At 37.7% G+C, this 23,633-nt stretch overlaps 1 protein-coding gene across 2 annotated transcripts in view; it reads right to left on the bottom strand.

Annotated features, from left to right (window-relative positions):
* LOC129723503 (uncharacterized) overlaps positions 1-22,385 on the bottom strand; it is a 131,965-nt gene extending 109,580 nt beyond the window's left edge. For both annotated transcript variants that reach the window (XM_055677756.1, XM_055677758.1), the window contains exon 1: positions 21,587-22,385. The gene's annotated coding sequence lies outside the window, so the exon portion shown is untranslated. The remainder of the gene's footprint in view (positions 1-21,586) is intronic.
* Positions 22,386-23,633: the final 1,248 nt, after the last annotated feature.

Here is a 23,633-nt window from a genome sequence, read left to right as displayed (position 1 = left end):
GGCGTTTGGCGACGAATAAGGTCAATAAGACCACTGTACAAAATTTAATGAAACGGGTTAAGCGGAAGGCACGGCAGTTTGGATTTGGCAAACCCAAATAATAAACGTACATTTTTTCCTTTCAAAATGTGAGTTGAGCTACCAAAATAAACATAGGAATTTTTTTGTATTATGAGTTTTGACTGAAAGAAACGATTTTTTTTTTGCGCGTTCCAGTTCCATTTTTTGCGCGTTCCAGTCATTATGATCCAATATGGAATGGATGGAGTTTCTTGCTGTTTTCATTTGATATTTAAATTTTGTCACCATTTATCAAATCTATTGAGTTGATTGTATCGTTATTTTTAGTAGTCTGTAGCTTGAATCTAAGCCCGTTTCAATTTTGTTCCATGTTGTAAATCTGTTACTGGTTTGCTTTATTTGCTTTATATCGTGTGCTAGTTTTGCTTTGTGTCCAAATTTAAATTCATACGGCGTATAACCATGTTCTATATGAGGATTTGTTTTAAAATTGAATGTATAACATTCAATCTAATCATTCTAGTCAGTTTTAAGCACACTAGTAAAGCATCGCAGATGTTCGTTTGAGCGATTTCTTTTCAAAGTTCCAATTGACTGTGTGTAGGTATGCGGTTGAAAAGTTTCGTTTGATTGATAGAAGATTACAAAATCTATCGAATATTTCATTTTTGTACCTAGCAGCTTGATCTGTCCGTAGTCTCGAAAATTTTCCGTAGATAAGGATAAAATGTTCGACCAGTGACTTTACTATAACTGCGGCTTTTTTTTTTGTTTACATATCTATTATCATCATCGGTTCTCATAAAAGGTACATTTGTTCACATAATTCAAAATATTCGCCTTCATATTTTCCACTTATATTTTGGCCTTATTTTATTATACATTCTGTGTTGACCACTATAACCTGACACTAGAATTATATGGAAATTGTATATCACTTCCTTCATTTGATTTTTTGCTAATAATATTTTTGGCAAATAAGTGGATTGAAAATTGTAATTTCATATCTGAAAATAGCTTTGTAGGCGATTTTCTTAAATGTATTCGTGCTTATTACTTTGAAAACTTTTTCTTCGAGAGAAGTGGGTAGTTTATGTCTTTTATATTTCATTAACATGTATTCCATCTTTAGAAGACCATACTCTAATGTATGACTTCCATTGTTATAACGATCAACAATGGAAGCCATAGATTTGTTGGTTTGTCTCAATATTTTCTTAGAGTTATGATTGTATAAGTTAAATCTTCACTGGTGCCGGTGCACAATTGAAAAACTATATATTTTTTTCAGTTTGAGCTCAAGGGAAAATCTCGCATTTGTCAACCAGTTATCAACAGAGGTTTGCTTTAGAGCTCATGCTAAAAAAAAATGAAAGAGTATAGCTCTTTAATTGTGAATTTTGGTAGCCTTAGATAGCTCGGGAATGCGGAAAATCTTCAGAGAATTAAATGAAGTTTTTCCGTAAGCAAACGTAGAAGCGACTTTGCGGCCTTCTAACGCACTTCCGAGCTGCAAGGGGCACCAAAATTCACAGGAATGGGTTAAAAGCTGTAATCTTCCATATTTTTCCAGTTTGAGCTTATGTTGACCAGTGTTTGATGGTTTTGTTATTCTTGTTTAAGGTATATTCATCATAATTTTGGCTTTAAGGCTTGGATCGCTAACATTTTTTATTCATGCTTATTTATGTTTCAACTTTTAGTCTTCGCTCTTCTTTTTTGTTAGCATGTAACGTTTTTTCTCTGTCGCTTATTACATTTGATTATTGTATAAATTTCCGAATTTTCGGTTCTTTCGGTTCACTATCATAAATTAATCAATATTTGACTCATTGCTAGGTTTGATTTTTCTGCCTGATGTTTTTTCTATTTGTTCATTTTTTCAATTTATTATTTGTTAAATCTTCTTTTTCTGTGCATTTTTTTACCTTCGCTCCTCGATAACACTGGTAAACACAGGTTTTGCCCTAGAGCTCAAACTAGAAATAATTGAAATATCATAGTTTTTTTACCAGTGAATTTCGGTGCCTCTAGCTAAAATAACTTTTGCAGAAACTTAATTGAGTTTTCACGTAAACCAACGTAGACGCGACTAATCCGGCGGGCAATTACTCTGCGGCTCTTTTGATGCACTTCTACATACACCAGGGGCACTCAAATTTACTGGAATTATTGAACATCTATAATCTTTTGAGGGTAACTTTTTTCGGCTTTTGCTCCTCAATAATCTTTGGATATTAGATACATATTCATTATCTCACTTTTTCGCCCAAATTTTTTTTTCCTTCTCACCGGATTTGGTTCGTTTTGAACCTTTAAATTTTGCTAATTTTTCTTGACTTTTTTGTAGTTTTTTTTCCTCAAGATTTTGTTTTGTTTCCTGCTTTTTTTTTTGTTCACATATTTTACACTCCGTTGTTTTATTATTCGTACTTATTTTTGATAAATGAAGCAACCTTGTTTTCATTTGGTTTCGAAAGGCTTTTGGCTGTAATAACAATAAAATAACCATTGTAACTTTTTTATTCACTATACTTTGTTTAAAGATGAAATATATATGGCTTCTGTGGTTATACATATATTTATATCTTTGGGCTCTTTTGAAATTGTTCCTCCTTTTGTTGATTCTAATTGAAAGGTTTTTAGGGAATATTTTGTTTAATTCTGTTCTAACCATTCACGAGTTTGATCTGGTTTTTGTAACATTTTCTTCTTTTAATTACATTTTTGATTACTGACTATGTTAGTATTTGGTCATTTTAGGCAAAGTCACCATTTTGCATAATAAAATGACGTTAGTAGTTGATATATGGTCTCTGGACATCATCTCGAAACTCTTAAAACCGTTGAAATATTGCTGCCAAAATGTTTCCATCCGTCGCACCACCCGCTAGTAAAATGATTTGTTTGAGTCGAAAGCAGGCCCTCATATAGCCCACGGAGTGCATTTCCGAGTTATTAGGTATTATATTCTGTCGACCGTGCTAGGGAGGGTAATATTGAAACGCATGTATGCATGCATCTCAGGTCTAAATGGTCGTTTCAACAAGGTTTGACAATTTTAAATTTTACAATAGTTCATCAACCTGTAATTTCCCTGCATTTGGCCGGATACGTTTACTGCATGAACGAACAAAATCCGTTGAAAGCTGAACAATTCATAAGCGTTTGAAATTGGACATGATTTCGTCCCTTGTTCTGATTTTAGATTTTCATTTTGCATCTCTACCTTTCTTGAAGATGTAGTGCTACGTCAAAAATTGATTGAGAATCAACACAAAATAATCACAAAACTTTGGAACCAGTTGATAATCTAATACCCTTGCCGCTAGTAAAACTCATTCAATAACTCCGGCAGAGGAGCTAGTAAAAGAAAGTTGAAATATTCACATCAATTTTTTTGCTGTCGGATAAGCTATCAGTTTGAAGGGCTGTCTTGTCGACAAAAGCATCATCGCGCAGTGAAAGCAAAATTTTGCCATCATCATAATCGCCAATCATTGCAATCTTTAAAAATTATGCGTAGCAAATCGTCAACTCAATCAACCAGCAATCAATCGAACGGTTGGGACCACCTTTGCCTAAGTGGCGGTTCCCGTATAATCAATGTTCGGGGCCCGCGAGGTCAATAACATCCGCGGTCAGCTTAAAACATTCGATAGAGAGGGAGAGGAGGCGAATAAAAAACATCATGCCAAATTTATAATACGCACGATTAACGCGATCCCATCACAGAGTTTGGCGGCGGAAAATTTAATTTCAAAATCCCCTCCCTTGAATAACCCCTAACCTTTCTTTCAGTTGCTTCACCCTCACTCGCTAATCGAATCGAAAAGACAGAGCAAACGACGCTGCTCGCGGTGATCACCGGTAATCACAAATTAATTTCCACGCTCTCGCTCATAGCCGCAAACAAACTCCTATTGTCCGATAAACAGCAACAGCAGCACACTTCGAAGGTTTAAAAGAAAAACTTTGAACCGTGCATTTACAGAAATTACCTTTGACAATGGCGTAAGTGTCAAATTTTGCAGCTGACTTTTCCTCTCTATCCATGCGCGAGATAATTAGAAGACGAAAAAAAACCCTGAACAAGATATATTATCTAACAATTTTCTTCGCTGCTTTGTAGTTGATTACGTATCGTCATTATCTCTCTACGTCCGTTGTTACGCTTTTATAATATAATCACTCACGTGTAGATGCGACCCCTAATCCCTCTTTTAATTAATGCTACTCATAAGCCTAATCCGAGCCGTTTGTGCTTTGACAATTGCTGATTTGTATTCTTATTTTCGATTACATATTCCCTCCCTCAAATTCCTATTGATCTGCGACATCCTTCCGAGGTTTTTGGTTGAAACCTTACCATACCACAATTATGAAGTTAAAATTAAATCACTAATTCATAACGACGCGACGGTGGCATTTGTTGAATCGAAAGTTCACAATAAATTTTACCTGGGCCAGACTAACTGATGATTAAAACATCGAGCAAAACTTAAACGATGTTTCCTTTTCTGTTTGTTTGTTCGGTTTCGGTTATTGTGAACAACAAAACAAACTAAACGCGAACATCGGCAGCAGCATAAAATAATCCCAAAAGGCTACACACAGCAAAAGACGAACGATAGATAGTATCGAGCCGAGTTATGAATTTTAGTTGCCGTCTGGCATTAAAGGTGGCAAGAAAAAATTTTCGCGAGAGCAAAACAAAAAATCATGTTTCGCATTTTGTGTGTGACAAATTGAAAAATGCAAATCTCAAGATATTTAATCGCTGATATCGTTGCGGTATGTTGCAGAATTCATAATTTTGGTATAATTTACCGAGCATCATCAATTGGGGTAGCTGCAGGAAAAAAAACATGCGGAGCTGGAAGGGAAAGCTCCTCGACAGATTGTCTGTCTGTTGGTTTTTGGGAACAGTATCCTTTCTGCAGCGTACAATTATGATGTAAAGCTCAATATAAGAAAACGAAAATTTGAATGACTAATGAAAAAGTTTTACCACGAAAAGCGATAGCACTTTTAATACCAAATATATCACTGTTCATCAGATTACTAAATACTGTAATCGGCCACATACTTCCGGTTTCTATGACTCCAGAAGTCATTTCGAAATGCAAAAGCATAGCAGCCAAAAATTACCAAACATCATCGAACATGAGTACTTTCGAAATCGAGAGGCCGTAAATCGACCTCGCATGTCATTTTGAATCTTTTCAGGGCCAGCACAACCATAACAGTGGCGGAATTAGACCGACGGCAAGTAAACGAAAATTAAAAAAAAAACGGGCCTCCACATTATTTCTAGAAGGTTATTTTATTGAAGTTGGATAAAAGTTATTAAAATAAACATATTGAAATAAGATAGTCTATCGTAAGTTTAGCGTCTACCATTTAAATATTTTAAAAAAAGTCGAACTTATCGTTTTCGATCACTCTCGAATGCAGCAAAGCAAGCCTTATATAGGGTTATCACTTCTATATTCATCTCTGTACCTATATTCTTCTCATCACGCCTTTTGAACGTAAAACTTTCAACCACTTGACAAAATCGAGAAGCAATTAGATTTACTTTCAAAATTTGTAGAAATTTGACGGTAAATTGGACAAATGCTTTGCAGTAGCTTTGCAGAACACCCTTCGTTTATTTTTTTGACGGTGAAGGTGTCCTACCAATAACTATGTATTATAAACCTTCAACAATATTTTCGGAAAACTTCAAGCCAATTAAACAACGCTTCTCCTCAGGGTTCCTTTTCCTGTATGGACTCATCACTGCGACCAAAACATTAATCTTCTGTGATATTGCCCGAGTGTTTGCTGTATTCCGCACTTTTTTTATCAACAATATCCTCATTGAGAGTAAGTGACATGATTAATATAATTCGTGCTTGTGTGTATGCCCTTCCTTTTTACGCTTGCTATTCTGAGCTTCGCTGCCCCCGGGCAGTATTATCGCCAATTACCCCTTGAGAGGGTTCAACTGATCTATTGATTTTTGTCAAGAAGAATTTGTCGAAGTTTTGAAGCGTTCAACGTGAAGGAAAGGTTAATGAAGAGCCCGAGAATGAGACCATGCCTAATTCCAATGATATCGAATGGCCCTGATTCTACTTAGGGTTACCAATCATCAAAAAAAGAGACAGTTGGAAGTGAATTATTACTAAAATTTACCACTTCAAACCATAAAATTGATGAACCCCTATCGAGTTTTTTTAACCTATTTTAAAAATTACATTGACACGAGACAAGCTGTCGTAATTCTACGTTAAGGTTTCGGCCTTGTCTCATACAGAACCCTCTCAACCATTTTGCTTAATTCCTAATTTGAATTTTATTTCCTTGAAACGATAAAAAGCAAAGCCTTGCTGTTACAATCCGATTCGGAGCTCAACCTTCTGTTTATTATACACAGACTTCGCAGCCACAGGACAGTGACGAGGCTAGCTTTATGATCCTACTGACACTAACAGTTTCCCCCAAGCTGGGACTCGAACCTACGATGCCAGCATCGTACCTCAAAACCAGCTGAAAGAGTTCCGAAACGGTTATGTTCGAAATATATAATTCCAGTTTTTGCCATGATACAGAGAAAACTTGCAGCTTAGTTTTTCATTTTTCTCCAGTTACTGGCGCCCTGAAAAGTCTGTGGCGATTTTTTTTTCACAAGGCTTGTTGAAGAAATTTCTAACCAAACTCCTGTCGACATGACCTGTCGACAAACGATGATTTAACAACAATAATTACAATAGTAATTACATTATAAAGCAAATTAGCAGATTAGAAAAATATATATTTCTGACTCCAATCACTCTAAATAGCTAAGGCCTTTTCCTATTTTCCGATAACATTTCTTACCCTCAAAAAACTCCATATAGCAAATTTGATTCCATTTACTTAATTTGTCCCTCAGTTATTCAAAAATTTGTGTTTGATTTTTATAAGAGCCCTTTTTTTCTCCAAGAGGGAGGGGAGTCTAATCGCTATGAAATTTTTTCTTACTCCCAAAACCCCCACATGCCAAATTTGGTTTCATTTGCTTGATTAGTTCTCGAGATGTGCAGAAATTTGTGTTTCATTTGTATGGGACCCCTACCTACCAGTAAACAAAGGACTAAAACGGCCGATTTGGGAAAACTTGGAATTTTATTCAAGGGGAATAGTTGCTCTAAGTTTTGGTAAAGGTGCCACCCCTCTGGACCCCTCCCCGTTTTTGTGAGACGCAAATATGTCTGTGTTTTTTTTTTTTTAATTTTTCAAACAGATTGAGCAAACACTAGGAATTTTCATACGTATCAATTGCTCCATGTATCAAATCATGTCAGGTAGATGAAATATGGTATGTAAGAGTGAATTTTGGAGTTTCTAATATATATCAGTATAAAATCACAAAACTACGTTTTTTATAAAAAATCAAAAAAACAAAATCTTTCACCATCTTTGGATTCAGAAGACGTTCATTCTAAAAATTGTGAGCTTGAAAATTAAAAAGCTAAGTTGAAACCTACCGTGGGAGATTGAGTAAATCAGGTTTCCATGAAAATACGTACTTTAGTGAATTTAAACTCGTTTTTCTCAAAATATTTGCATGCTGAAACAAATATTTCATCGCGTATGGATTCAGGAGACCTTACTTCAAACATGTAGAGCTTAAAATTTGAAGAACGATTTTGTTTTTTGATTTTTTATAAAAAACGTTGTTTTGTGATTTTGTACTGATATATATTAGAAACTCCAAAATTCAGTCTTACAAATACCATATTTCATCTACCTGACATGATTTGATACATGGAGCAATTGATACGTATGAAAATTCCTAGTGTTTGCTCAATCTGTTTGAAAAATTAGAAAAAAACACAGACATATTTGCGTCTCACGAAAACGGGGAGGAATCCAGAGGGGTGGCACCTGAGCAACAATCCCCTTTGAATAAAATTCCAAGTTTTCCCAAATCAGCCGTACCAGTGCTGAGAATGAGCATTTTCAAAAAATAAGTTCCGTCCCGGGTCGTTACGGGTTAAGCTACCAAGAAATTACTTTTTGCGCCCAAAAACCCCCAAATACCAAATTTGGTTACATTTACTTGATTAGTCTCCCAGATGGTCTCGAGGTACGATGCTGGCCTAACAAGCCAGTCGTCGTAGGTTCGAGTCTCGGCTCGGGTGAGACTGTTAATGTCAGTAGGATCGTAGCGCTAGCCCCGCAATTGTCCTGTACACTAAACAATTGGCTGCGAAGTCTGTGTATAACAAACAGAAGGTCAAGTTCCGAATCGAAATGTAGCACCAAGGCTTTGCTTTACTTGATTAGTTCTCGAGTTGTGCAGAAATTTGTGTTTTATTTGTATGAAACCCCCTCCTTCCAGAAGAGAGAGGGGTGACGAGCTACCATGAAGTTATTTTGTGCACCTAATAACCCCCAAATGCTAAATTTGGTTCCATTTACTTTATTGAGTTCTTGAGATGTGCAGAAATTTGTGTTTCATTTGTATAGGACTGCTCCCTTACGGAAAAGAGAGGGGTATTGAACTACCATGAAAATATTTTTTGCTCCCAAAAACCACCTTATACCAATTGCTTGGTTAGCTCTCAAGTTGTGCTAAAATTTGTGTTGAAATGAAACCATTTGTATGGGACCCTTCCCTTTCAGAAGAGAGAGAGAGGTGTCCAGCTATCATAAAATTATGTTTTACCACAAAAAACTTCTATGGCGTTGTACACAAATTACGTAACGCATTAAGGGGGGAAGGGGGGTTGAGTCTGCGTTACTTATTGTTACGTAGGATGGAAGGGGAGGGGGGTAATAGAGACAGTTACGTAACTGTGATGTATGCTCGAAATTGAAAATTTCGGAGGGGGGCTGATCAGCGTTACGTTATTTTAGGGGGGAGAGTCATATCGAACGTTACCTATCGTTACATATGGAGGAAGGGGGTCTGAAAGCTAGATTTTTAGCGTTACGTAATTTGTGTACGACGCCTATATGCCAAATTTGGTTTCATTTGCTTGATTAGTTCTCGAGATATGCAGAAATTTGAGTTTCATTTGTATGGGACCCCTTCCATCCAGAATGGGGAGGGGTCCTGAACTATGTTTATCACCTATCCCGGCCACTGAGACCCATATATACGAAATTTCCCGCCAATCGGTTCAGTAGTTTCCAAGTCTTTATAATTCAGATGAACAGACAGATAGAACCGCATTTTTATATGTTTGGATTTTTAAATCGTTTAAGTGCAGGATTTGGACCTTTCGAAGCTTCACATTAATTCTGATGATTTCAAATTCAGTAGATTATTTTGTAAGTTGTTTTGTTAACAGTTGGCGTTATTTTGATATTTTTTCCACCTTCAACTCTAGGGTCTAAGAGTCAAAGGCTTTAATGAACTGTTCCCGTGAACAAACGGAAAAACGACGAACCCGTTGAGTAATTACATTGTTACTTTTTGACGCACTCCCGAAGTGGCTAAACTTGTGTGATATTTTTTTTTTTGTGACTCATAGTGTTCTAATACAATTCTAAATAGTTAAGTCCAAAACTTAAGCAATCTTGATTATTTCACACACGGCACAAAATGAAATACTTTGGGGCCATTCCTAAACCACGTGGTCATAAAGACGGGGACGGCGGGGTTTGTCGAAAGACCACGCACGGGGGTGGAGGGGTTTACGAAATTACCACGTGGTCCTTTTTCCTGACTTATAATTGTTTGCCACCAAGTCAAGATTGAAACCTTTGCATTTCAGAATTATAGAATGTACTGAAAGTTAAATAATAAAAATGTAAAAATTTAAGTGAATTTTTGGCACTTGACAAATTTTCTCATTGTTTGAATATTTTATGGTTACGCCTTTTCTTACTCTAGGAGGTTTTTTGACGATTTTGAGGTCAACATTAAAGCATGTTTTTTCTCCTATTCTTCTCATATTTTACATCTTCAAAAGAATTTATCTAGTATTTCACACCTCATTTCAACCAATTTCTTTTTTTTTTGCGAGCTTGAGGAATATTTTCATTTTGATTTTTTTGAAGTAGAATACTTCTCTCAGGAAGGTCGGCTACATAGGGATGTGAAATAACTGAAACTCTAAAACTGAAAAAAGTGAGAAATATGTCGTTTTCGTTTCGTTTCGTTTTTGCAGCAATCGATTAGAAAATCTTCTAAGATTCTTACCAAATGCATGAAATTGCAATTTTATTATTCGAACTATTGTACTATTGAAAATTCTTAACCCTTGTCAAAACACAAAATTCGACCTCTGATTGGTCGTTATACCGCGCTTTCCCAAGCACGGTCGACAGAGTTATGGACCTAGTAAATTGGGAATGCATCATTTGGCCTATATAAGAGCTTCATCAGATAATAAACAGACATTTCATCGGATATAAAATTGAACAAGTGAAATTTAATAAAGTTAATATTTTCTCGTTTTGCGCTATTATCCAAATTTCTTATAATTATCTTAATCTACATGCATACTCTGACTATTATTACGTGTTTGCGTCGCTTAGTGTTTGGCTACGGTTATGAAGAACGCAAATAACGGCGCGATGCGATTCGGCAAGACGAAATCTGTTGAAATGTATAGCTCTACTTCGCCTAAAAAAGAGCTGTACATTTTACACAGTAAGGCGAATCGCATCGCGCCGTCATTCGCGTTCTGCATAACCGTAGCCTTTGTTCCGTTCCCGTTTAATGATGTCGTATTAAATGTACATATTACAATTCGGCAGCACTTCAACTTCTCATTTGCACAAAATTCAAAAATATTCAATGAACTTCATTCAAAATATCAAACAAAAAGAAATTGCAATACTGCAAATGAACGCTCAACGTGTATTTACTAGAAAAAATGACTGACACGCAAGCAGCCGGGTTATCTTTCTTGTAAAAGTATTCTACTTCAACCTTGCGGTTGTGGCTTTGCATACAACCTTCCTGTGATTTTTTTGTTCTGAAAACCCCTTTATACTCATTTTCGGGATACTTTATTTCGCTTTCCCAAAGCTCTTGAGCAAGATTTGGACAACTTCTTTTTTGTGTGATTTTAAACGTTTAGAATCGTTTTTTGTTACTTTTGGTGTAATTCAATAGTTATTCATTAATGTTGCTCCTCTTTGACTCTCATATTATTTTCAGTGATTTGAAATTCAGTGGAATATTTTACAACCTTTTTTACCAATTTGGACTTATTTTGTGCTGATGTTCCACCTATTTTTCAATATTGTCTTTTCTTCTTTGACGATTTGAATCATTGTGATCGTTTTTCATTTCATTTCTGGTTTCAATTTGAATTAAACCTCTTTTCTCTGAGGCGGGAAATTCTCAGTATCAGAACCAGGGTTGCAAATTTTCACTGTCAGTGATAGATTCTCAGTTGAAACTGAATACTACGAATATCAGTATCAACACAAACGAGCTGACAGTGATAATTGCTTGCAGGCCAATCAGTTGACAGTGGTAATGCTGACTAGCAGCATTACTGTGATTTCGCACACGCTATGTTGCTCTAGCGATGTTAATGCGGTTAGGATGAAGGTTCCTACCTACTCCATAGACTTCATGCAATAGATTAGCTCAGATAAAATAATTTCTATATTAATTAAGGTATATCATTTATATGACTGACATGATTATTGACTGATAGTCGACTTGGGTGACACTCAATATCAGTTTAAAGTGAGTGAGAGTGAAACTGCTGATCACTTTCATTTTTCTTTGTCGAAATTTCGCTACACTGATCAGAACACTGAAACACTTAGTATCAAAACACACACGCATTGATAATTCCAAATGTTGAATGTTTGGGATTTTATTTTTCCTGAGACCTTGGTCATTTATTTTTTAATCTGCAAAGTGTTGCAGAAATAACCCCAATTTTGTTCTAAATTTGCAAAGCCCAAAATTATCTCTATTCGCTAACCATTAGAGCTGTAATATATTTATAAAAACTTGGGTCTTGCTAATCAACATCTAGGCAGTCTTGATTATTGATTATTGCTAGATTATTTTTAAATTATTTTTATTAAACAAAGAAATGAAATCCTCTGGAACGTCTACTAAGTACACGACTGTGTATCGTTGTTTTTTTAATCAAATTAATTCTAAAATTTAGGGGCTCTGGCCGTGCTTTTTACCAGCACTTGTGAATTTTATGCTTAGTAAAAGCGTGTTTCGGGTGAGAGGTTGTTGCAGGCTGTAAAGGAGCTAGAATATGCTACGATTTTAATGAATTCAGTACGATAAGTACAACTTATAGTTTTGATTTTATTATGTGTTGATATTCGAGCTCATACCCAGTAAAAAATATTCGACACCCTATCTTACGCCGCACTGAAAGTGCAGGAAAATGTCGCGTGTGCGAATTGCAATATTGTTCTTTTTTTTCCTACAGTTTTTTTTTATCTTGATCATACATTCTTTATGCGTTTGCTTATGAGGATTCCCGTACGTACACAGGCAAAATGGCCTTTGTGAGATCGTTTTTGTTTCGCTAGACATGCAAACTATGCTCCGATTTTTTTTTACTTTTTGCCGGTAATGTTTGTGTTTGTGATAGACGCGTGAACGTGTGGATGATCTATTTGGATGACTTTATGCGGTGAATGGTCATTCATTCGTTGTTTTGCTTTCGTCTCGATTAGACGCAAATTGTTCATCTCCGTTTGAGTTTGCAAAATAACAATACACGAGTTATCGTACGGGTGTTTTTTTGTCGATTATTTCTTGTGCTGCGCGATAACAATAGCCGGTAGTTTATCGGCAGAAACATCTTCTGCACACTGGTAGGGGCAGGCTACCCCGCCAGTGATCCGATACGCAGCTGATATATCAGCAAGAATAATTCTCCCGCACCGCTGTTACCCCGCTAGCAGCACGGACCACCATACGATCGAGCGAGTGGAAGTCAACTACAAGTGGCATCTACAAGGTCGCGTGTAGGATACGGCCACTGTGTCACAACACGAAGCTGGATCGTCATTGTTTGTTCTGCGGAGACGCTCGATTAATCCTACTATCAGCCGTGAGGTCGTGACTTAGACGTTCGGTGAAGTATTCACTTTAGAATTTTTATCATTATTATTAATAGTATTATTATTGTTATTATTATAATTATTATTACTATTATTATTATTATCATTATTATTACTATTATTATTATTATTATTATTATTATTATTATTATTATTATTACTATTGTTATTAGTATTAGTATTACTGCCTTTTTTTTAATTTTGATCCATTGTAGTTTGAAAAATTGTTTTTAAAATTTAATAGCAACTATTTGACCCCCCCCCCACATTCGAATATTTATCGTTTGTGTGCGGTAGAGCGTAACGCTCCCGCAAAATGGACGACATGCAGGTGCAACTATTCCTGGATGTGGAAACAACTGGGGAAGAGATTGAGATCTCCCCCATCAATTCCCCTCTACCTTCCCCGCTACCTAGCCCCGTACCAAGGGTACCGGCAACACGGGTGAAAGCTTACCCAGATGCTTCGAAAGGTCCGTTCGTAGTTTACTTCAGGCCCATAAAGAAGCCTCTAAATATAATTCAAATCGGCAGAACCTGGCAAAACAGTTTTCGGACGTAACCGAAATTACAAAGGTTAGACCGAACAAACTGCGAGTTGTTGTGAGTAGCTTGAAGCAAGCAAACGCAATTGCTAGCTACGAGCTCTTCACGAGAGAGTACCGCGTGTACATCCCTGCCAAGGACGTGGAGATCGACGGTGTGGTTACCGAAGGAAGCCTCACGGTCGATGACATTTTGCGTCACGGGGTTGGCTGCTTCAAAAACCCCCTGATTCAAGATGTAAAGATACTGGATGTCAAGCAATTGCATTCAGTATCCATCGAAGAAGGAAAGAAGAAATTCTTCCCTTCGGATTCCTTCCGTGTAACATTCGCCGGATCCGCACTGCCGAACTACATCTCTTTGGACAGGGTTCGTCTGCCTGTACGCCTGTTCGTACCGCGGGTCATGCATTGCCAAAACTGCAAGCAGTTAGGTCATACAGCCACCTACTGCTGCAACAAGGCACGCTGCAGCAAGTGCGGAGGCAATCATGCTGAGTCCGCTTGCAGTGAGGATACTGAAAAGTGTCTTTACTGCGAGGGAACTCGGCATGACCTTTCGGCGTGTCCCGCGTACAAACAGCGCGAGGAAAAAATAAAGCGTTCCCTCAAGGAACGATCAAAGCGCTCTTTCGCAGAAATGCTGAAGAGTGCTGAGCCACCCTCGACAGGAAACATCTTTTCCTTTTTGCCAACCGATGAGGGTACATCTGACGATCCCGTCGAAGGGTGTTCTTATGCCATGCCAGAAGGATCTAGGAAGAGGAGAATGATCAACTCTCCTAATCTTTCTCGCAAAGGTCGCAAGATAACCCCTAGCGGAATGACCAATAAGCCAACACAAAAAGGAAGCGGTGAAGAAAAACCGAAGCAAGTACCTCCCGGTTTTAATTTTAAATCAAACCAGGAGTACCCACCGCTTCCTGGGGCACCAAAAACCCCTCGGGCACCCATTTCTCGATCAGAAGATAAAATAGAAACAGGGTTCATAAAATTTTCTGATATTGTGGACTGGATATTTAAAACATTCAACATACCAGATCCCCTACAAAATATTCTTCTTGCCCTTCTTCCTACAGTGAAAACCTTTTTGATGCAACTAGCAGCAACTTGGCCCCTCATTTCAGCTATCATATCTTTCGATGACTAATACGGCGAAAGAGGTTAGGAATTTTATCACTGTATTACAGTGGAATTGCAGAAGTATCATCCCCAAATTCGATCTATTTTCTCATTTAATAAATACATACAATTGTGACGCATTTGCGCTCTGTGAAACCTTTCTCAATTCAAACGATCAACTCAATTTCCACGATTTTAACATTATTCGTCGAGATCGAGACTCACACGGTGGAGGGGTACTTTTAGGGATTAAAAAGTGCTATTCCTTCTTCCGAATCGACCTCCCCTCGATCTCGAATATTGAAGTCGTTGCCATTCAAACGAATATGGATGGAAAAGACCTATGCCTTGTTTCGTTATATATGCCTCCATCCGCGCGGATTGAACAGAAGCATCTCACTGATATAGCAGAGTTGCTTCCCGCGCCTTTTTTGATATTGGGAGATTTTAATTCTCACTGTTCGCTATGGGGGTCGCTGTACGACGACAACCGATCTTCTTTAATCTGTAACTTGATCGACGACTTCAATATGACAGTTTTGAATACTGGGGAAGCGACACGTGTACCTAATCCTCCAGCACGTGAAAGCGTGCTTGACCTATCCCTCTGCTCGACATCACTAGCGCCAGATTGCCGGTGGAAAGTAATCAACGATCCCCACGGTAGTGATCATCTTCCAATCGTTATATCAATTGCTAATGGTTCAACTCCCCCGAACCCAATCAATATTTCCTACGACCTTACACGTAATATTGATTGGAAGTGTTATGAGTCTATTATAGCGCAATCTATCGAGACTCACGAGGAACTTCCTCCGGAGGAAGAATACGCGTTCTTAGCTGGCTTGATAATCGACGCCGCGACTCAAGCTCAGACGAAACCGATACCCGGGGTAACGATTAGACAGCGCCCTCCCAACAAATGGTGGGACAAAGAGTGCTCTGAGCTGTACGCGCGAAGGTCCGCGGCGTATAAGGACTACCGGGAGTACGGCACTGTCAACCTGCTTCGAAAGTACGAGGCACTGGGCAGGCAGATGAAGAGCTTAGTAAAGGCGAAAAAACGCGGGTACTGGCGGCGGTTCGTAAACGCGTTGTCCAGGGAAACAGCGATGAGCACTCTTTGGGATACCGCCAGGCGCATGCGGAACCGTGACGTTTCGAATGAAAGCGAGGAGTATTCAGATCGCTGGATACTCGATTTTGCCAAAAAGGTCTGTCCAGACTCTGTACCGGAACAGAAAACCTTTCGCGACGCGTTATTAGTAACTACGGAAGAGCCTCCATTTTCGATGTTGGAATTTTCAATGGCTCTCCTGTCGTGCAACAATAAGGCTCCAGGGTTAGATAGAATAAAATTCAACCTGTTGAAGAACCTACCCGACTCTGCAAAAAGACGCTTGTTGAATTTATTCAACAAGTTTCTTGAGCTAAATATTGTTCCGCATGACTGGAGGGAGGTAAAAGTCATTGCTATTCGGAAACCCGGGAAACCTGCCTCTGATCACAATTCATATAGGCCGATGGCGATGCTCTCTTGCCTCCGGAAATTAATGGAGAAAATGATCCTCTTACGGTTAGACAAATGGGTCGAAACAAACGGGTTACTTTCAGATACTCAATTTGGCTTTCGCCGGGGCAAAGGGACGAACGATTGCCTAGCGTTGCTTTCTACTGAAATTCAACTAGCCTTTGCTCGAAAAGAACAAATGGCTTCTGCGTTCATGGATATTAAGGGGGCTTTTGACTCTGTCTCTGTAGAAGTTTTAAGCGCGAAACTTCATTCGCAGGGACTTTCACCATATTTGAATAACTTTTTGCTCAATTTGTTGTCAGAAAAGCATATGTATTTCTCACATGGCGATTCGACAACTTCCCGAATTAGTTACATGGGCCTCCCCCAGGGCTCATGTTTAAGTCCTCTCTTATATAATTTTTACGTCAATGACATCGATGAATGTCTTGCAAATTCATGCACGCTAAGGCAACTTGCAGACGATAGCGTTGTATCCATTACTGGTGGCAAGGCTAGCGACCTGCAAGGACCATTGCAAGATACCTTAGACAATTTGTCTGAATGGGCTCTTAAGCTGGGTATCGAATTCTCTCCGGAGAAAACTGAGCTGGTCGTTTTTTCTAGGAAGCATAACCCAGCTCAGCTGCAGCTCCTACTAACGGGTAAAACGATCTCTCAGGTTTTAGTCGCTAAATATCTCGGGGTCTGGTTCGACTCCAAATGCACCTGGGCTTGTCATATTAGGTATCTGACACAAAAATGCCAACAGAGGATTAATTTTCTTCGTACGATTACCGGAACTTGGTGGGGTGCTCACCCAGGAGACCTTCTAAGGTTATACCAAACAACGATATTGTCAGTTCTTGAGTACGGCTGTTTCTGCTTTCGCTCCGCCGCGAACACGCACATTATAAAATTAGAGAGAATACAATATCGTTGTTTGCGTATTGCCTTGGGTTGCATGCAGTCGACCCATACGATGAGTCTTGAAGTGCTAGCGGGTATTCTTCCGTTGAAATATCGTTTTTGGAATCTCTCTTACCGGTTGCTAATTCGATGCACAGTTATGAACCCATTAGTAATTGAAAATTTCGAGAGGTTGGTCGACCTTCAATCTCAATCCAGATTTATGACTTTATATTTTGACTATATGGCTCAAGATATTAATCCTTCTTCATACGATTCCTCCAATGTCGCACTTTTAGCTACTTCTAATAATGCTATATTCTTCGACACCACCATGAAACAAGACATTTCTGGTATCCCGGATCAATTGCGACCCCAAGAGATCCCTAAGATTTTTTCCAATAAGTTTAAACATGTTAGTTATGATAAAAGCTTTTACACTGACGGATCTAATCTAGATGAGTCCACTGGCTTCGGTGTTTTCCACGAAAATTTTACCGCCTCCTACAAACTCGATGCTCCTGCTTCCGTGTACGTCGCAGAACTTGCTGCTATTCAGTACTCTCTTGGAATCATCGAAACCCTACCCATAGACCACTACTTCATCTTCACAGATAGTCTCAGTGCCATTGAGGCTCTGCGATCAATGAAGCCTGTGAAGCACACCCCGTATTTCCTGGGGAAAATACGGCGGTTTTTAAGTGCTTTAACAGATAAAAATTACCGGGTTACCTTAGCGTGGGTCCCTTCTCATTGCTCGATTCCGGGTAACGAAAAGGCTGACTCTTTAGCTAAGGTGGGTGCTATTGACGGCGATATTTATGAAAGACCAATTGCTTTTGATGAATTTTATAGCATTTTGCGTCAGAGAACACTCAACAGTTGGCAATCATCATGGAACTCAGATGAACTGGGACGGTGGCTACATTCCATTTTTCCTAAGGTATCGACGAAAGCATGGTTTAAGGGGTTGGATGTAGGTCGGGACTTCATTCGCGTGATGTCCAGACTTATGTCCAATCACTATACGTTAAACACGCATCTCTTTCGTATAGGGCTTGTAGACAGTAATCACTGCGTTTGTGGCGATGGCTACCATGACATCGAGCATGTTGTTTGGTCGTGTACCGAATACTGTGGTGTTAGGTCTGAGCTTATAGATTCCCTTCGGGCCCGAGGAAAACAACCGAACGTACCCGTTAGAGACATTCTGGGAAGCGGTGATCTCCAGTACATGACACAGCTATACGTGTTCATAAAACACGCTGGTATTAAAATATGAAACTCTTCTATCTATTTGTTAGATTACCATTCCCGCTACACGCTGAAAGAAGATGATACACTAAGCTGGAGACACCCAAACGAAGACTCGGCATCTTCATGTTCACGCAGACACCTCAGTCCAAACTGCTCAAATAGAACATCACTGCTTAGCCATGTACAAATAAATAAATCGTATAACTCAATATAGTTGAAATCAAAATTGTAACTCCCCTCCTCTCACCTTAAATCCCTACTAGTTCGTAGTCGGCCGCGAGAATAAAGAAAAGGCCTCCCTCTTTTCCCTGCTAATTTAGAATTGAAAAAAAAATGTACTTGGCTCAGTTAAACATAAATTGTATCGTGCCGTGTCAAATAAACTATTTAAAAACAATGCGGTGAATGGTTGTAGAAAGAAGCGACACGTCTGTGCAAGCATTGCAATGTTGCTGCAATAACTTATTTCAATTCATGTTTTCAGCCGCAGAAAGCTACACAACTATGAGCAAGTTAAAATCTCTTTATTACTTTGGAAATGTTTACAAAATCGGGTCATTCATCATTCAGCACAGTGAGAAATAATTACCACTACGAGTCGTTCTTTCAGTTGATTCATGGTGCATCTTGAGCGGCTCGAACCCATTACGGAGTTGCAACCATTAATATGGACAGTCGGAACTAAGCTAAGCAAATCTAAGCTAAGGAAAATGAAACTCTAGAAGTTTAACCCTGTTTCTTTTGTTGAATTACTTCACAATTCTCTTGTAGTAAAAACAAAAATTTCAATTTACTTCTTGAATACACAACTATACATGGCAGTTTTTCAAATAAATTTTACCGACGACATAAAGAATAAATTCCAGTGATTTCAAAAAGTTTAAAAGTAAAATAATTAGCCTGGATAATATCTGATGCAGACTATTCCCATTTAAAAAAGGATAATAGGGAATATAAACTCAATCAATAATATTATGTCTTAAAAACGTTTTTTGATGGTTCATTAACCCTCTAGTGCCCAAGCCCGCCATTTGGCGGGCTCCAGTCAAACCTCTGAAAAGCTTCAATAGATACTAGAAAAGTTTTAATAAGTGTTATTCATAGTGATTTTACCGGAGCCCGTCTAAAAATAAACTTGGGCACTAGAGGGTTAAACTATATTTGTTTCCATATGAAGCTGAATTTGAAAACATGTTTGACATTTTTTATTTTATATTATTTTATTATTATATTCTAACCTTTTTAACCTTTAGATGAGTTTTTTTTTGCAAATTGGAGCTTGATACTCGATGGTGTTTTCTGCCTATCCTTCTCATATTTTACAGATTCAGAAGAATTCCACAATTGTTTATATCGTTTTGAACCAAAAGGCGTTTTTATATCGGTTTCATTTTTGACTAAGATTTAGAAGCGGTTTTCGGCGCCTTTAAACTTACTTTTAAAATATTTTATATCATTGTTTTAGAACCGTTTTAATGCATGATTTCGGCACTGAAGCTTTGCAGCCAATTTATTTAACAGGTTTCGGAAGAGTTTTCAGCACACGTTTTGGCATTTTCTTTTTTGCGGATTTAAATCTTTAGAATCATTTTTGACGCGACTTTAGGCTTAATTTGGAAATTATATTCGTATTGCAGTCGTTTCGACCTTTGGATATGAATCCGGTGATTTTGAAATTTGATATTAGAATGTTTTGATAATCGTTTTCACTTCGATTTTATCTTGGGTTCGAATCACTGCCCGATTATTCAAAAATATCAGGATTATAACAAATCTTGATATTTTGTTACGAACTTTTTGTATCAACTTTTGTTCCAAACTTGGTCTCGTTAGTAGTTAAAATATCAAAATTCCTATCAATATTACTAAATGGTTATTACAAATTTTAGCAAGTTCTGGAATGTTTTTAGCAGGAAAAGATCACAATGAGTTAGAATGTACAATATTTTTGCCAATTGCATAACAAATTTTGTTATAGATATGATTTAAAAAAAAAACATACTTTTGAACAATCAAGTGTATGATGACAGAATTTGATATATTCTTCCATATCAAGAACATTACAGGCTTTGTTATTTCTATCAAGGTCAGATATATTTGTGTTACTCGTTTGTTATAATCGTTTGATCGAATGTTCTTGTAATTTTTGTGGTTTTCGAGCGTCATTATTCTTAATTTTGATCATAGATAAATCACAGTGTCTTTCGCAGGCTAAAAAGAGGAAAAAATAGATTCAAAATTGTTACAAGGTATAGAAAATATAATTGAACTTTTTTTTCAATAATTAGAACCCGAAAAAAATCTATCCTATTGATCATCAAAATGACGCAGCAGGTTTTAACAATATTTTACAGCTGTTAACGCATCGAGAGATTAAAAATTGTGAAAAAATTCTGTCCTTAATATTCCCTATGTTTATATTTTGAGATTTTCTACCCCAAGAATTTAACAAATATCTGTTTATCTGTGTATCTGTGCTATCCCCAAAATAATTATTCTACTTAACATTTTAAATTACATTAGCTTTTTACTCAACTAAAATCTAGTTTAAAAGTAATCTAGAATCTATTTAAACTTTTTTTAATACTTATTATTTTGACTATTCAGGATTCTTTAAAATAATCTTTTATTATCTCTGATTGTTAGTGTCGTGATGAGTTATAAGTTTTCTAAAATAAAATAATGATGCTAAAAAGTGCAAACATCTATTCCGAGTTTTTTTTTGCAATCGAAAATTCATGACTTGCAACTGTACACAAACAAAATGTCACATCTAATAAAAAATGGACCAACCTCGTTTCTCACTTTGAAACAACGACTAAGTCCCAGAAAGAGGATTGTAGGTAAAACATTTTTTTGTTTTTCGAAATAACATTGGCATTAAAAAAAACTTTTGAGCAAAAAAAAAACATTTTCGCAGCACTTAACATTTTATACTAATATCGCTTTTAAGCTCATGAATAAAAATATATTCTAATTCCTAGCAGTATTTAGAACAACCGCATCACCATTGCATGGACAGTCGGAACGCAGTTTCAGTTACATAACCAGCGGAATGATACTCTGGTCGGCGTATAATATTTCTCTGTCAGTCAATCGTAGGATTATATCCATTATAACCATTCGAAGCGAAAATAGTGCTTCGCTCATTGTTCGAACCTGCCCCGAGACTTACCAACTGATCTCGAAATAGTTCCAACGAAAACAATCTTCTCACTTCTAATCCTGTCGTCGTAGCCGGTCGAAAGGGTGTTCGCAAGTGTTTCTTCCTTTTTTTGTGTTTTCGCTCTTGTTTGTTTTGCTCAATATCAGCAGAAGACGAAAAACAATACTTCACTTAACATTGGCCGGACGCGAAGGGGTAAAATCTTTTCATCTTTTATTATGCTTACACAAATCGATAAGTTTGCTTACGTAAACTCGCTGGCACTCGAAGTTCGAAATCGCACATGAACGGCTGTTAATTCACACTCCTCTCTGAATGGCACTCTACTTCCAAGGCAATCCGAGTTGCATGTATATTAATTCGCTTCTTCTTTCGCAGCCCCCGAGAGAGAGAGATAAAAGGTCGCTAATTTATTCACACTAGTAACCTTCTGCCGACAGCAGGTTCTTTACCGCCAACTTTTAGATGAGGTTGCTTTCGTTTGAAGCCACTGGGAAAAATATGTCACTTTTATTATTTTAACACCTAGATTTTTTGTCTCGATTAGAAACGCAATCGTTAGAAAAATCCCACAAATAAACCGCAAACACCGTGGAAAATTCGATAATTGTTCACAACTGGGCGATGATCGGCAAAAGTCGGGTTCGTCGTCTCACACACAAGAACAACACTAAACACCTTACCGCCACGCGGGAATTCACCACAGTCAGTCAACAAGCAATCGAAACCGTAGAACTTAAAACAACAGGACCCGGTTGGAAATCGAACGGAGAAAACAAGTGCACGCGACACCGCGATCAGACTGAGACTGCGAACATTTTTACAAATCAAAACTGCTGCCGCTGTTGTTGCTGCTGCCGACGTTTACCTGCGTGTTTTTTTTTTTTTTTTCGTTCGTTCGTTACACCGGTCTGCACCTTCAGCACTCAGTACGAGATTCGAGGAGAATATCGCGTGGCTCAAACTCGCGCTCTCAAATTCTCCGCGCGCGCAGCGTCTATGAAAAAGCTGTTCTGCGGTTTTGTGGTTTGTTTGCAGTTTTCAATCTCTGTCTCTGCTGTTTGAGGCTAGAAGAGTTCCATTCATTACCCACAATACGATCATTGCCGGTGTGACGATCATCGACAAGGGTCCCAGCAGAGGTAAATCGAGCAAAGTAGGTACCCAACTGACTTAAGCGACTCTCTCTCTCTCTCTCTCCCTCTCTCTCTTGGTACTGGACTGTACTAGCTGTTGGAAGATTGAATGAAGTAAATCGGTATTCTTAGAGAGGACGGCGATGAATTAAGATGCTGGTTTAGGAGGAAGCAATTTAACCACCACCCGGAGGAGGACCTGTCTGAGCGGAACTGTTGATAAGTGGCGGCGCGTTTATTGCCATTGTCAGCCTCAAATTATATTGATCGAAAATTAAAGTTTATGCTCGGTAACAACAGAACTTTTCGCAGTAGTTGGAGTAATCGTTTGTTTGCGCAATCTATTAATAATAATGACAGTGCGCAGAAGAAAGTGGTTCTCACGGAGGGCAATCGGAAAAACATGTTCTTTAGAGGTACATAAACCGACATCCTAGGTTCTTGGGTAGTTAAAACTAAGCTGGGAGAAAAAAAAACAGAAAACAGTAGCCCTCAGTTTTAAACTTTGTGCTCGAATACACTGAAGGAAGTCAATTCAAATGAAAAATTATAAATCTAAATGAATGAATAAAATTTATTCAAAAACACAATGTTGTCGATAAACTTTTTTTCAGGAATGTTCGAACTCTGATCGATTTTTCATGATGATCTTTTTGGATTTTACAAATCATCGAAGAAACGATATGTATAGTCACAAAATCGCTTATGATTGAGAGTTCCCAAAACTCTTTTACGGGATTTCTTTAACTCTCATGATTTTCTACCATATTTGAGGCTGTTCAAAATTATTTGAAAGTAATTTCAAAACAAGAACTAATAACAATAAAATTTCGAATATCGAAACATTTAAGTTTTCTAATTTTTTATGATTTTATGAAATCTATGGAATATAAACTAGTTTAGGAAACTCCTAATAAAAA

This window comes from Wyeomyia smithii, chromosome 2 (assembly GCF_029784165.1).
Source record: "Wyeomyia smithii strain HCP4-BCI-WySm-NY-G18 chromosome 2, ASM2978416v1, whole genome shotgun sequence".
In the NCBI taxonomy this organism is placed as follows: Eukaryota; Metazoa; Arthropoda; class Insecta; order Diptera; family Culicidae; genus Wyeomyia; species Wyeomyia smithii.
Note: the sequence above shows the minus strand (reverse complement) of the source record. Positions and strands in the feature narration are given on the sequence as shown.